Source organism: Agelaius phoeniceus, chromosome 30 (assembly GCF_051311805.1).
Source record: "Agelaius phoeniceus isolate bAgePho1 chromosome 30, bAgePho1.hap1, whole genome shotgun sequence".
NCBI lineage: Eukaryota > Metazoa > Chordata > Aves > Passeriformes > Icteridae > Agelaius > Agelaius phoeniceus.
In genome coordinates, this window is record NC_135294.1 from 3,542,885 (window position 1) to 3,556,273 (window position 13,389).

Genomic DNA, 13,389 nt, shown 5'->3' on the forward strand with positions numbered 1-13,389 from the left:
TGGACATCCCAAAACCCCCAGGGGTGGATATCCCAAATACCACAGGATGGACATCCCGAATCCTACAGGGATGGGCATCCCGAGTTCCCAGGGATGGACATTCCAAATCTCCAGGGATGGACATCCCGAACCCCCCGGGGATGCAGATCCCACCCCATGGGATGGGCAGTGCTCATTCCCAGGGATGCAGATCCCACTCCTGAGCCCTCCCGTGCCCCCACACAGCTCCCAGTGCTCCCAGTATGTTCCAGTGCCATGGCAGCGCCGGGTCCTTCCCCTCCCAGAGGTTCCTCTCCCCCTTGCTCAGCAAACCCACAAATTCCATCTGTTTCAGCCTCACTTTTGGTTGTAATTCTCTTTATAAACGCCATTTCCAGCCCCTCTGAATTCCAGATGGAAAACTGGGCTTTATTTACATGGACATTTTCACAGCTGGCTCCAGTCCTCCCAGTGCAAACCAGTACACAGCCATGGGGTCATTTTCCTTTCCCTTTTTCCTTTCCCTTTTTCCTTTCCCTTTTTCCTTTCCCTTTTTCCTTTCCCCCTTTCCTTTCCTTTCCTTTCCTTTCCTTTCCTTTCCTTTCCTTTCCTTTCCTTTCCTTTCCTTTCCTTTCCTTTCCTTTCCTTTCCTTTCCTTTCCTTTCCTTTCCTTTCCTTCCCTTCCCTTCCCTTCCCTTCCCTTCCCTTCCCTTCCCTTCCCTTCCCTTCCCTTCCCTTCCCTTCCCTTCCCTTCCCTTCCCTTCCCTTCCCTTCCCTTCCCTTCCCTTCCCTTCCCTTCCCTTCCCTTCCCTTCCCTTCCCTTCCCTTCCCTTCCCTTCCCTTCCCTTCCCTTCCCTTCCCTTCCCTTCCCTTCCCTTCCCTTCCCTTCCCTTCCCTTCCCTTCCCTTCCCTTCCCTTCCCTTCCCTTCCCTTCCCTCCCTTTCCCTTTCCTTCCCTTCCCTCCCTTTCCCTTTCCCTTTCCCTTTCCCTTTCCCTTTCCCTTTCCCTTTCCCTTTCCCTTTCCCTTTCCCTTTCCCTTTCCCTTTCCCTTTCCCTTTCCCTCTCCCTCTCCCTCTCCCTTTCCCTCTCCCTCCTCATCTTCCTCCTCCTCCTCCTCTTCCCAGCCTTTCCTGGGGCACATCCTGCCCCTCAAGCAGCCCCACCCCAATTCCCATGGGATTTCCCTGGATCCCTCAGTGCCCAGGACCCCCCGGGACCCCCCAGCCCCATCCCCACCCCGGAGCCCCCTCAGGATCCCAGTTCCTCAGGTTTTCCATGGAAAGCACGGCCATTCCATGAATTATTTATAACCTCTCCCAATCAAAGGCGAGGCTCAGGTACTGCAGTTCATTTCCTGGATCCTGAGAATCCAATTAATGAGCCAAATTAAGGGGTTTTGATAAGAGATGCTGATTAAAGCTCCGGCTCCATCGCTGCACCCCGGCTGGGGCTGGGGGCAATGGGGTGCACAGGTGGGATCCTGCTCCAGGTGGGATCCTGCTCCAGGTGGGATCACACAGGGATAAACACCTACAAGTGGTCCAAAACAAAGGGAAACGTCTCCAGCAGGATTTTCCATGTGGGATTCAGGAAAATCATGGAGCGAGGCAGAGCTGGAAGGGTTTAGGATGCACTGATGGGTGGGAGATGCTTCCCATCCTTCCCCAGCCCCATTCCTATGGAAAAATGGGATCATCCCTGTCCGTGCCCAGCTGGTTCTCATCTGCAGAGCTGGGGAGATCCAGAAAATCCCAGTCTGGAAAAATGGGATCATCCCCATCCATGCCTGGGTTCCAGAGCCGGGGAAATCCAGAAAATTCCAATCTGGAAAAATGGGACCATCCCTGTCCATGACTGGGCTCCAGAGCCAGGGAAGTCCAGAATTCCTGAGCCGGAAAAATGGGATCATCCCCATCCATGCCCAGCTGGTTCCCATCTCCAGAGCTGGGGAGATCCAGGAGAATTCCTGAGCTGGAAAAATGGGATCATCCCCATTCATGCCCAGGCTGATTCCCATCTGCAGAGCTGGGAAAATCCAGGAGAATTCCTGAGCTGGAGAAATGGGATCATCCCCATCCATGCCTGGCTGATTCCCATCCCCAGAGCCAGGGAAATCCAGAATTCCTGAGCTGGAAAAATGGGATCATCCCCATCCATGCCCAGGCTGGTTCCCATCTGCAGAGCTGGGGAAATCCAGGAAAATTCCCAGGCTGGAAAAATGGGACCATCCCTGTCCATGCCCGGGCTCCAGAGCCAGGGAAGTCCAGAATTCCTGAGCCGGAAAAATGGGATCATCCCCATTTTTCAAGCTGGCTCCCATCCCCAGAGCTGGGGAAATCCAGAATTCCCAAACTGGAAAAAATCCATGCCCAGGCTGATTCCCATCTGCAGAGCTGGAGAAATCCAGGAGAATTCCCAGGCTGGAAAAATGGGATGATCCCCATTTTTCAAGCTGGGTCCCATCCCCAGAGCTGGGGAAATCCAGGAGAATTCCCTGTCTGGAGCTGGGGACTCCTGGCAGCTCGGGGCCGTTCATCGGGAATCGATTGCTGGAGCACATGTTATTATTAATTAATTAACGCTCATTAGCGGCTTTTTCATTATTAATCGGTGTTAACACAGCCCTCCCTGCTCCTTCCAGTTTTCCTTCCTTAACCAAAGGAATGGAAACTCTGCCCACGCTTTGCTTCCCAATCCTGGGGGAAGCCAGGGAATGAGGGATGGCTGGGAATGGGGCTGTAAAAATGAGGAAACATTTCCCAAATTCCCAATCCTGTGGGAAACCAGGGAATGCATAAATAGAGGTGTAAAAACATGGAAAGATTTCCTGGAGTGAAATTCCCAATCCTATGGGAATGAGGGGTGGCTGGGAATGGAGCTGTAAAAAGAAGGAAACACTTCCCAAAATTCCCAATCCCATGAGAAGCCAGGGAATGTGGGATCACTGGGAATGGAGCTGTAAAAAGATGGAAAGATTTCCTGGGGTTAAATTCCCAATCCTATAGGAACCCAGGGAATGTGGGATCTCTGGGAATGGAGCTGTAAAAACAAGGAAACACTTCCCAAACTTCCCAATCCCATGAGAAGCCAGGGAATGAGGAATCACTGGGAATGGAGCTGTAAAAATGAGGAAACACTTCCCAAACTTCCCAATCCCACATGAAGCCAGGGAATGTGGGAATGGAGCTGTAAAAACATGGAAAGATTTCCTGGAGTGGAATTCCCAGTCCTGGGAATGAGGGGTGGCTGGGAATGGAGCTGTAAAACCATGGAAAGATTTCCCGGGGTCAAATTCCCAATCTTTTGGGAAACCGGGGTATGAGGGATGGCTGGGAATGGAGCTGTAAAAACCAGGAAACACTTCCCAAACTTCCCAATCCTGGAGTTAAATTCCCAATCTTTTGGGAACCCGGGGAATGAGGGATTGCTGGGAATGGAGCTGTAAAAATGAGGAAACACTTCCCAAATTCCCAATCCTGTGGGAAGCCAAGGAATGCAGAAATGAAGGTGTAAAAACATGGAAAGATTTCCTGGAGTGAAATTCCCAATCCTATGGGAAACCAGAGAATGAGGAATCACTGGGAATAGAGCTGTAAAAAGAAGGAAACACTTCCCAAAATTCCCAATCCTGGAGTTAATTTCCCAATCTTTTGGGAACCCAGGGAATGAGGGATGGCTGGGAATGGGGCTGTAAAAATGAGGAAACGCTTCCCAAAATTCCCAATCCTGTGGGAAACCAGGGAATGCATAAATAGAGGTGTAAAAACATGGAAAGATTTCCTGGAGTGAAATTCCCAATCCTGGGAATGAGGGGTGGCTGGGAATGGAGCTGTAAAACCATGGAAAGATTTCCTGGGGTCAAATTCCCAATCCTATGGAAAACCAGGGTATGAGGGATGGCTGGGAATGGGGCTGTAAAAACAAGGAAACACTTCCCAAAATTCCCAATCCTGTGGGAAGCCAGGGAATGAGGAATCACTGGGAATGGAGCTGTAAAAATGAGGAAACATCTCCCAAATTCCCAATCCTGTGGAAAGACAAGGAATGCAGAAATGGAGGTGTAAAAACATGGAAAGATTTCCTGGGGTTAAATTCCCAATCCTAAGGGAAACCAGGGAATGAGGAATCACTGGGAATAAATGAGGAAACACTTCCCAAAATTCCCAATCCGGAGGGAAGCCAGGGAATGTGGGATCTCTGGGAATGGTGCTGTAAAAATGAGGAAACACTTCCCAAATTCCCAATCCTGGGGGAAGCCAAGGAATGCAGAAATGGAGGTGTAAAAACATGGAAAGATTTCCTGGGGTCAAATTCCCAATCCTGGGGGAAGCCAAGGAATGAGGGATGGTTGGGAATAGAGCTGTAAAAAGAAGGAAACACTTCCCAAAATTCCCAATCCTGTGGAAAGATAAGGAATGTGGGAATGGAGCTGTAAAAACATGGAAAGATTTCCTGGGGTCAAATTCCCAATCCTGTGGGAAACCAGGGAATGAGGGATGGCTGGGAATGGGGCTGTAAAAACGAGGAAACACTTCCCAAAATTCCCAATCCTGGAGTTAATTTCCCAATCTTTTGGGAAGCCAGGGAATGAGGGATCACTGGGAATGGAGCTGTAAAAATGAGGAAACACTTCCCAAATTCCCAATCCTGTGGGAAACCAGGGAATGCATAAATAGAGGTGTAAAAAGATGGAAAGATTTCCTGGAGTGGAATTCCCAATCCTGGGAATGAGGGGTGGCTGGGAATGGAGCTGTAAAACCATGGAAAGATTTCCCGGGGTCAAATTCCCAATCCTAAGGGAAACCAGGGAATGTGGGATGGCTGGGAATGGGGCTGTAAAAATGAGGAAACACTTCCCAAAATTCCCAATCCTGTGGAAAGATAAGGAATGTGGGAATGGAGCTGTAAAAACATGGAAAGATTTCCTGGTGTGAAATTCCCAATCCTGTGGGAAACCAGGGAATGAGGGATGGCTGGGAATAGAGCTGTAAAAAGAAGGAAACACTTCCCAAAATTCCCAATCCCATGAGAAGCCAGGGAATGAGGAATCACTGGGAATGGAGCTGTAAAAATGAGGAAACATCTCCCAAATTCCCAATCCTGGAGTTAATTTCCCAATCTTTTGGGAACCCAGGGAATGAGGGATCACTGGGAATGGAGCTGTAAAAATGAGGAAACACTTCCCAAATTCCCAATCCTGGGGGAAGCCAAGGAATGCAGAAATGGAGGTGTAAAAACATGGAAAGATTTCCTGGAGTGAAATTCCCAGTCCTGGGAATGAGGGGTGGCTGGGAATGGAGCTGTAAAACCATGGAAAGATTTCCTGGGGTCAAATTCCCAATCTTTTGGGAAACCGGGGTATGAGGGATGGCTAGGAATGGAGCTGTAAAAACAAGGAAACACTTCCCAAACTTCCCAATCCTGGAGTTAAATTCCCAATCTTTTGGGAACCCAGGGAATGCAGGATTGCTGGGAATGGGGCTGTAAAAATGAGGAAACACTTCCCAAATTCCCAATCCCACATGAAGCCAGGGAATGCAGAAATGGAGCTGTAAAAACAAGGAACAATTTCCTGGAGTGGAATTCCCAGTCCTGGGAATGAGGGGTGGCTGGGAATGGAGCTGTAAAACCATGGAAAGATTTCCTGGGGTCAAATTCCCAATCCTAAGGGAAACCAGGGAATGTGGGATCTCTGGGAATGGAGCTGTCAAAACAAGGAAACACTTCCCAAAATTCCCAATCCCATGAGAAGCCAGGGAATGTGGGATCTCTGGGAATGGGGCTGTAAAAATGAGGAAACACTTCCCAAATTCCCAATCCTGGGGGAAGCCAAGGAATGCAGAAATGGAGGTATAAAAACATGGAAAGATTTCCTGGAGTGGAATTCCCAGTCCTGGGAATGAGGGGTGGCTGGGAATGGAGCTGTAAAACCATGGATACAATTCCCAAACTTCCCGTTCCTCTGGGATTTGCAGAGGGCAGCCAGGGATTGGTTGGAATGGCACCAATCAAGTTTTAGCAGGGACTGGGGGAAATTTTGGGAATTTTGGTGCAGGAATTGCATTCCCTACCTGGGTGGGGTTTAGAGTGGAAAAGGGCGCCTGGCCTGGAGAATTCCAACTGGAAAAAACCCTGGAAAGGCTCAGCCAGGAGCTGGGCTGGGAAAAAAAAAAAAATCAATGGAAAAAGGGGGAGGGAAGAGCTTAAAGCCCAAAGCTCCAGACAAATGGAGAGATTTAATCTGATTTGGGAGTTCTTGTCCTGATGGAATTATGCTGATTATGGATCATTTAGGAGCAGGGATAATCAAAACATGGATTTGTTCCGAGCTCTGAGGGGCTCCTGAGCCTCTTCCCGGGGCTGGAGGAGAGGCAGGGCTGCATCCCAAGGGAAAACTGGGGAGGCCTGGAGGGGCAGGGCGGGGAAAAAGGGGCCTGGGGATCTCTGGGATTGGGAAATTGGGGCTGGGAGCAGAGAGGGGATGCAGAAAATGGGATGATCCCAAGGGAAATGGTGGGAGCAGGGCAAGGAAAGTGGGATAAGGACATGTCTGGGATGGGGAATGGATCAGGAATGCAGCCCTGGGAAGGTAAAAACCCCTGGGAAAGTAAAAACCTTTCTGGAAAGGTTAAAATTCCTGGGGAGGTAAAAAATCCTGGAAAAGTAAAAAAATCCTGGGAAGGTAAAAACCCTTGGAAAGGTAAAATCCTTCTAGAAAGGTAAAAACCCCTGGGAAGGTAAAAACCCTTGGAAAGGTAAAATCCTTCTGGAAAGGTAAAAAATCCTGGAAAAGTAAAAACTTCTGGAAAGATAAAAACCCCTGGGCAAGTAAAAACCCCTAAAAAGTAAAAATTCCTGGGAAGGTAAAAGTTCCTGGGAAGGTAAAAATTCGTGGAGAGGTAAAAACTCCTGGAAAGGTAAAAAAACCTGGAAAGGTGAAAACTCCTGGAGAAGTAAAAATTCTTGGGAAGGTAAAAATTCCTGGAGAGGTAAAAACTCCTGGGCAAGTAAAAACCCCTGGAAAAGTAAAAATTCCTGGGGAGAAAACTGGGATGATCCCAGGGGAAAGCTGGGCTGGCAAGGTTTGGATGGTCAGAGTATGGAAAGAGGGATGTGGGGATCTCCAGGATGGAGAGGATGGGAAATTTGGATTGGGAACAGAACCAGGAATGGAGAAAACTGGGATGATCCCAAGGGAAAGCTGGGCTGGCAAGGTTTGGATGGTCAGATAATGGAAAAAGGGGTGTGGGGATCCCAGGATAGAGAGGAAGGGAAATCTGGATTGGGAACAGAGCAGGGGTGGAGAAAACTGGGATGATCCCGGGGGAAACTGCTCTGGAAAAGGCTCAGATGGTCAGGGCATGGAAAAAAGGATGCAGGGATCTCCAGGATGGAGTAGATGGGAAATTGGGATTGGGAACAGATCAGGAATGGGGAAAACCAGGATGATCCCAAAGGAAGCTGCTCTGGAAAAGGTTTAGATGGTCAGAAAATGGAAATATGGAAGTGGGGATCTCCAGGATGGAGAAGATGGGAAATTTGGATTGGGAACAAACCAGGAATGGAGAAAACTGGGATGATCCCAGGGGAAAGCTGGGATGGCAAGGCTTGGATGGTCAGAAAATGGAAAAAGGGGTGTGGGGATCCCAGGATAGAGAGGAAGGGAAATCTGGATTGGGAACAGAGCAGGGGTAGAGGAAAATCTTTTAGGATGATCCTAAAAGAAACTGCTCTGGAAAAGGCTCAGATGGTCAGGGCATGGAAAAAAGGATCTCCAGGATGGAGTAGATGGGGAATTGGGATTGGGAACAGATCAGGAATGGGGAAAACTGGGATGATCCCAAAGGAAGCTGCTCTGGAAAAGGTTTAGATGGTCAGATATTGGAAATATGGAAGTGGGGATCTCCAGGATGGGGAAGATGGGAAATTGGGATTGGGAACAGATCAGGAATGGAGAAAACCAGGATGATCCCAAAGGAAGCTGCTCTGGAAAAGGTTTAGATGGTCAGAAAATGGAAATGTGGAAGTGGGGATCTCCAGGATGGAGAGGATGGGAAATTTGGATTGGGAACAAACCAGGAATGGAGAAAACTGGGATGATCCCAAGGGAAAGCTGGGATGGCAAGGGTCGGATGGTCAGATAATGGAAAGAGGGAAGTGGGGATCTCCAGGATGGAGAGGATGGGAAATTTGGATTGGGAACAGAGCAGGGGTGGAGAAAACCGGGATGATCCCAAAGGAAACTGCTCTGGAAAAGGCTCAGATGGTCAGGGCATGGAAAGAAGGGAGCAGGAATCTCCAGGATGGAGAGGATGGAAAATTTGGATTGGGAACAGACCAGGAATGGAGAAAACCAGGATGATCCCAAAGGAAGCTGCTCTGGAAAAGGTTTAGATGGTCAGAAAATGGAAATATGGAAGTGGGGATCTCCAGGATGGAGAAAATGGGAAATTTGGATTGGGAACAGAGCAGGGGTGGAGAAAACCGGGATGATCCCGGGGGAAACTGCTCTGGAAAAGGCTCAGATGGTCAGGGCATGGAAAAAAGGATGCAGGGACCTCCAGGATGGAGTAGATGGGAAATTGGGATTGGGAACAGATCAGGAATGGGGAAAACCAGGATGATCCCAAAGGAAGCTGCTCTGGAAAAGGTTTAGATGGTCAGAAAATGGAAATATGGAAGTGGGGATCTCCAGGATGGAGAGGATGGGAAATTTGGATTGGGAACAGAGCAGGGGTGGAGAAAACCGGGATGATCCCGGGGGAAACTGCTCTGGAAAAGGCTCAGATGGTCAGGGCATGGAAAAAAGGATGCAGGGACCTCCAGGATGGAGTAGATGGGAAATTGGGATTGGGAACAGATCAGGAATGGGGAAAACCAGGATGATCCCAAAGGAAGCTGCTCTGGAAAAGGTTTAGATGGTCAGAAAATGGAAATATGGAAGTGGGGATCTCCAGGATGGAGAAAATGGGAAATTTGGATTGGGAACAGAGCAGGGGTGGAGAAAACCGGGATGATCCCAGGGGAAACTGCCCTGGAAAAGGCTCAGATGGTCAGGGCATGGAAAGAAGGGAGCAGGAATCTCCAGGATGGGGAAAACAGGGAACAATCCTGCTGCAAAGCGGGATGGGGACTCTCCCCACGGCCTGGAGATGCCGCTCCCGGTTTTCCTGCTTCTCCTCACGGCTCATTTTCCCATTAGTGTCTGCTCGGATTAGGGATGCGCTCGCTCTCCCCCTCCGGCCGAATCCCAGGCGCCAGCAGGAGCTGGAAACTGCATTAGGGCCGTGCCAAGGAGCCCCTGATGCCATTAGGGGCGAGCATTAGAGGTGCTAAGTGACAAGGAGCTCATCAGGCCGGGATTGATGGAAACGCCGTTCCCGGAGCCGGCAGGAGCAGGGCCCTTCATTCAGCAGAAATTGTTTAATTGGGAAGGTCGGGATTGTCTCTGCCTGTCTCCTTCCTGCAGCTCTGGAGCTCCTCGGGATGCGGCAGCAGCGGGAGTGAGGAGAAGGTGCAGGTGGCAGAGGGGAGGGAAAACTCCCAAATCCATCCATCCTGCTCGTCCTTGCCCTCTTGGCAGCTTGAGGATTCCCAGGTTGGTCATTCCTGGGAATTCCAGAGTTCCAGAGCCGGGAAAAACCGGGTTGATGGCTGTCCTGAGGGAGCTGAGCCCTTCCCTGGGCTGCTGCAGAAGTAACTGGCAATCACAACTGGGAGAGCACAAAGTCGGGCTCTGTTGGGAAGGAAGCTGGGCTTTGTTGGGAAGGAAGCTGGGCTTTGTTGGGATGGAAGCTGGGCTTTGTTGGGAAGGAAGCCGGGCTCTGTTGGGAAGGAGGCTGGGCTTTGTTGGGAAGGAAGCCGGGCTTTGTTGGGAAGGAAGCCGGGCTTTGTTGGGATGGAAGCCGGGCTTTGTTGGGAAGGAAGCCGGGCTTTGTTGGGATGGAAGCTGGGCTTTGTTGGGATGGAAGCCGGGCTCTGTTGGGAAGGAAGCCGGGCTTTGTTGGGAAGGAAGCTGGGCTTTGTTGGGAAGGAAGCCGGGCTTTGTTGGGAAGGAAGCCGGGCTTTGTTGGGATGGAAGCTGGGCTCTGTTGGGAAGGAAGCTGGGCTCTGTTGGGATGGAAGCTGGGATTTGTTGGGAAGGAAGGTGGGCTTTGTTGGGAAGGAGGCTGGGCTTTGTTGGGAAGGAAGCCGGGCTTTGTTGGGAAGGAAGCCGGGCTTTGTTGGGATGGAAGCCGGGCTTTGTTGGGAAGGAAGCCGGGCTTTGTTGGGATGGAAGCTGGGCTTTGTTGGGATGGAAGCCGGGCTCTGTTGGGAAGGAAGCCGGGCTTTGTTGGGAAGGAAGCTGGGCTTTGTTGGGAAGGAAGCCGGGCTTTGTTGGGAAGGAAGCCGGGCTTTGTTGGGATGGAAGCTGGGCTCTGTTGGGAAGGAAGCCGGGCTCTGTTGGGATGGAAGCTGGGCTTTGTTGGGATGGAAGCCGGGCTTTGTTGGGAAGGAAGCTGGGCTCTGTTGGGAAGGAAGCCGGGCTCTGTTGGGAAGGAAGCCAGGCTTTGTTGGGAAGGAAGCCGGGCTTTGTTGGGAAGGAAGCTGGGCTTTGTTGGGATGGAAGCCGGGCTCTGTTGGGAAGGAAGCTGTCAGGATCTTTAGCTGCTCACAGTGACCCTGAGAAAAGTTCCAAAGTCTCTTTTCCCAGCCCAGTGCTAGAAGGAGTCAGGGCTCTTCATTTCTTGCTCTCAAGGTTGTTTATTGTTCCTTATCTATAAAAAATTTTCTCCTGCCCTGCCGAGGTCAGCTCAGCAAGACAATCCAGGCACTCTGCCTGCCCCCAGGGCAGTGTTATGTCTTTATACTAAAAACTACCTGTACAATGTTTACAATTCCTTCCCAATACCCATCACCTGTGTTAGACAGTGAGCTTCTACTCTAAACCAATCTGTGAGTGCCACCATCCCAGCAGAAGATGGAGAAGAAGAAGAAGAAGAAGAAGGAGAAGAAGAAGAAGAAGGAGAAGAAGAAGAAGAAGAAGAAGAAGAAGAAGAAGAAGAAGAAGAAGAAGAAGAAGGAGAAAGGCTGGACACGCCCAAGTTCCTCCATCTTGTCCCCTGAAGCCCCATACCAAAAATCCTAAAATCTACATTTTCACCCTGTGATAATTTTATTATTATACTATTCAAACTTCTGTGACTTTCAGGTCCTCATACAAAGCTGGTAACTGGCTCCAGGGGTCATAATCAAACCCACAGGTGTTTTGGGCTTCGTGCCAGGGCTTCTGAGCCCCCTGGCAGGGGTCTTGGCAGTCCAGGACAGCCAGAGGGATCTCCTGAATTCCGACACCACTGGAGCTTGTTGCTCTGGCCATTATTGATATTTGCCATTCCCAACTTGTGCCACCATCACAGCAGAAGATGGAGGCCAAGAAGAAGAAGGAGAAAGGCTGGACACACCCAGTTCCCTCCATCTTGCCCCCTGAACCCCCATACCAAAAACCCCAAAATCTACTTTTCCACCCCGTGATAACTGCACCATTATTCTACCTAAACTGTTGTAGCTTGCTGATCTTCATCTAAGGTTGGTAATTTGCTCCACGGGTCATAATCAAACACACACAGGCGTTCTGAGCTCTGTGCCAGGGCCTCTGAGCCCCCTGGCAGGGGTCTTGGCAGTCCAGGACAGCCAGAGGGATCTCCTGGGTTCCCACAGGAAGCCTGGCTTTGTTGGTGTTATAAATATCAATCGTGAGCCAAAATTACCACAAATTTAGCAAAGATTTATTAATTTGTCTGCGAGACTGAAGTTTGGTCTTTGAAACCACCACAGCCAAAGAGTCAGTGTCGAGCCCGGGATCGGCGCCGGGTGAACACGGATCGGACCCCTTGAGCGTCAGTCACCCCAGTTCACGCTCGCGGCTCCGCGCAGAGAGGTTTTGTACAGTTTATTCTGCCCGAGGCAAAGATGACCGAATTTTCTTTGTGTCTCTTCACATGCATAACCTTGGCTTTACGTGTGCAGAGGTAGACAAAGATCCAGCCCAGGTGTCTCGATGCAGCATTCACATGCATCAGGGTGGCTCGTTGATCATCGCCATCAATCATCCGATCATTGCCGTAGATGTAATTCTATTCTTACATTAGAAAACCCCAATGTTATCTCAACAAAGTCTGGGAGCTGGATGTGTATGAATAAGACACTTCTCCCGGCCAGGGTGGTCAAAAGACACAGTTTGGATCTTACAACATTTTATACATTATTAGCATGAATTATCTCGACCATATACTACACAAGGATTTATTAATTTGTCTGCGAGACCGAAGTTCAGTCTTTGAAACCACCACAGCCAAAGAGTCAGCGTCGAGCCCGGGATCGGCGCCGGGTGAACTCGGATTGGACCTCCCGAGTGTCAGAGTCTCCCCCTTGGTTCACGCTGGCGGCTTAGCGAGGTTTTGTACAGTTTATTCTGCCCGAGGCAAAGATGACCGAATTTTCTTTGTGTCTCTTCACATGCATAACCGTGGCTTTCCATGTGCAGAGGTAGACAAAGACCCAGCCCAAGTGTCTCGATGCAGCATTCACATGCATCAGGGTGGCTCCGTTGATCATTGCCGTCGATGTAATTCTATTCTTACGTTAGAAAACCCCAGTGTTATCTCAACGAAGTCTGGGAGCTAGATGTGTATGAATAAGACACTTCTCCCGACCAGGGTGGTCAAAAGACACAGTTTAGATCTTACAACATTTTATACATTATTAGCATGAATTATCTCGACCATATACTACACGAAGATTTATTAATTCGTCTGCGAGACCGAAGTTCGGTCTTCGAAACCACCACAGCCAAAGAGTCAGCATTGAGCCTGGGATCGGCACCGGGTGAACTCGGATTGGACCTCCCGAGTGTCAGAGTCTCCCCCTTGGTTTACACTGGCGGCTTAGTGAGGTTTTGTACAGTTTATTCTGCCCGAGGCGAGGATGACCGAATTTTCTTTGTGTCTCTTCACATGCATAACCTTGGCTTTACGTGTGCAGAGGTAGACAAAGATCCAGCCCAGGTGTCTTGGGGGTGGTGCGATTGATCATCGCCATCGATCATCGCCGTAGATGTAATTCTATTCTTACATTAGAAAACCCCAATGTTATCTCAACAAAGTCTGGGAGCTAGATGTGTATGAATAAGACACTGCTCCCAGCCAGGGTGGTCAAAAGACACAGTTTGGATCTTACAATATTTTATACATTATTAGCATGAATTATCTCGACCATATACTACATGAAGATTTATTAATTTGTCTGCGAGACCGAAGTTCAGTCTTTGAAACCACCACAGCCAAAGAGTCAGCGTCGAGCTCGGGATCGGCGCCGGGTGAACTCGGATCTGACCTCCCGAGTGTCAGAGTCTCCCCCTTGGTTCACGCT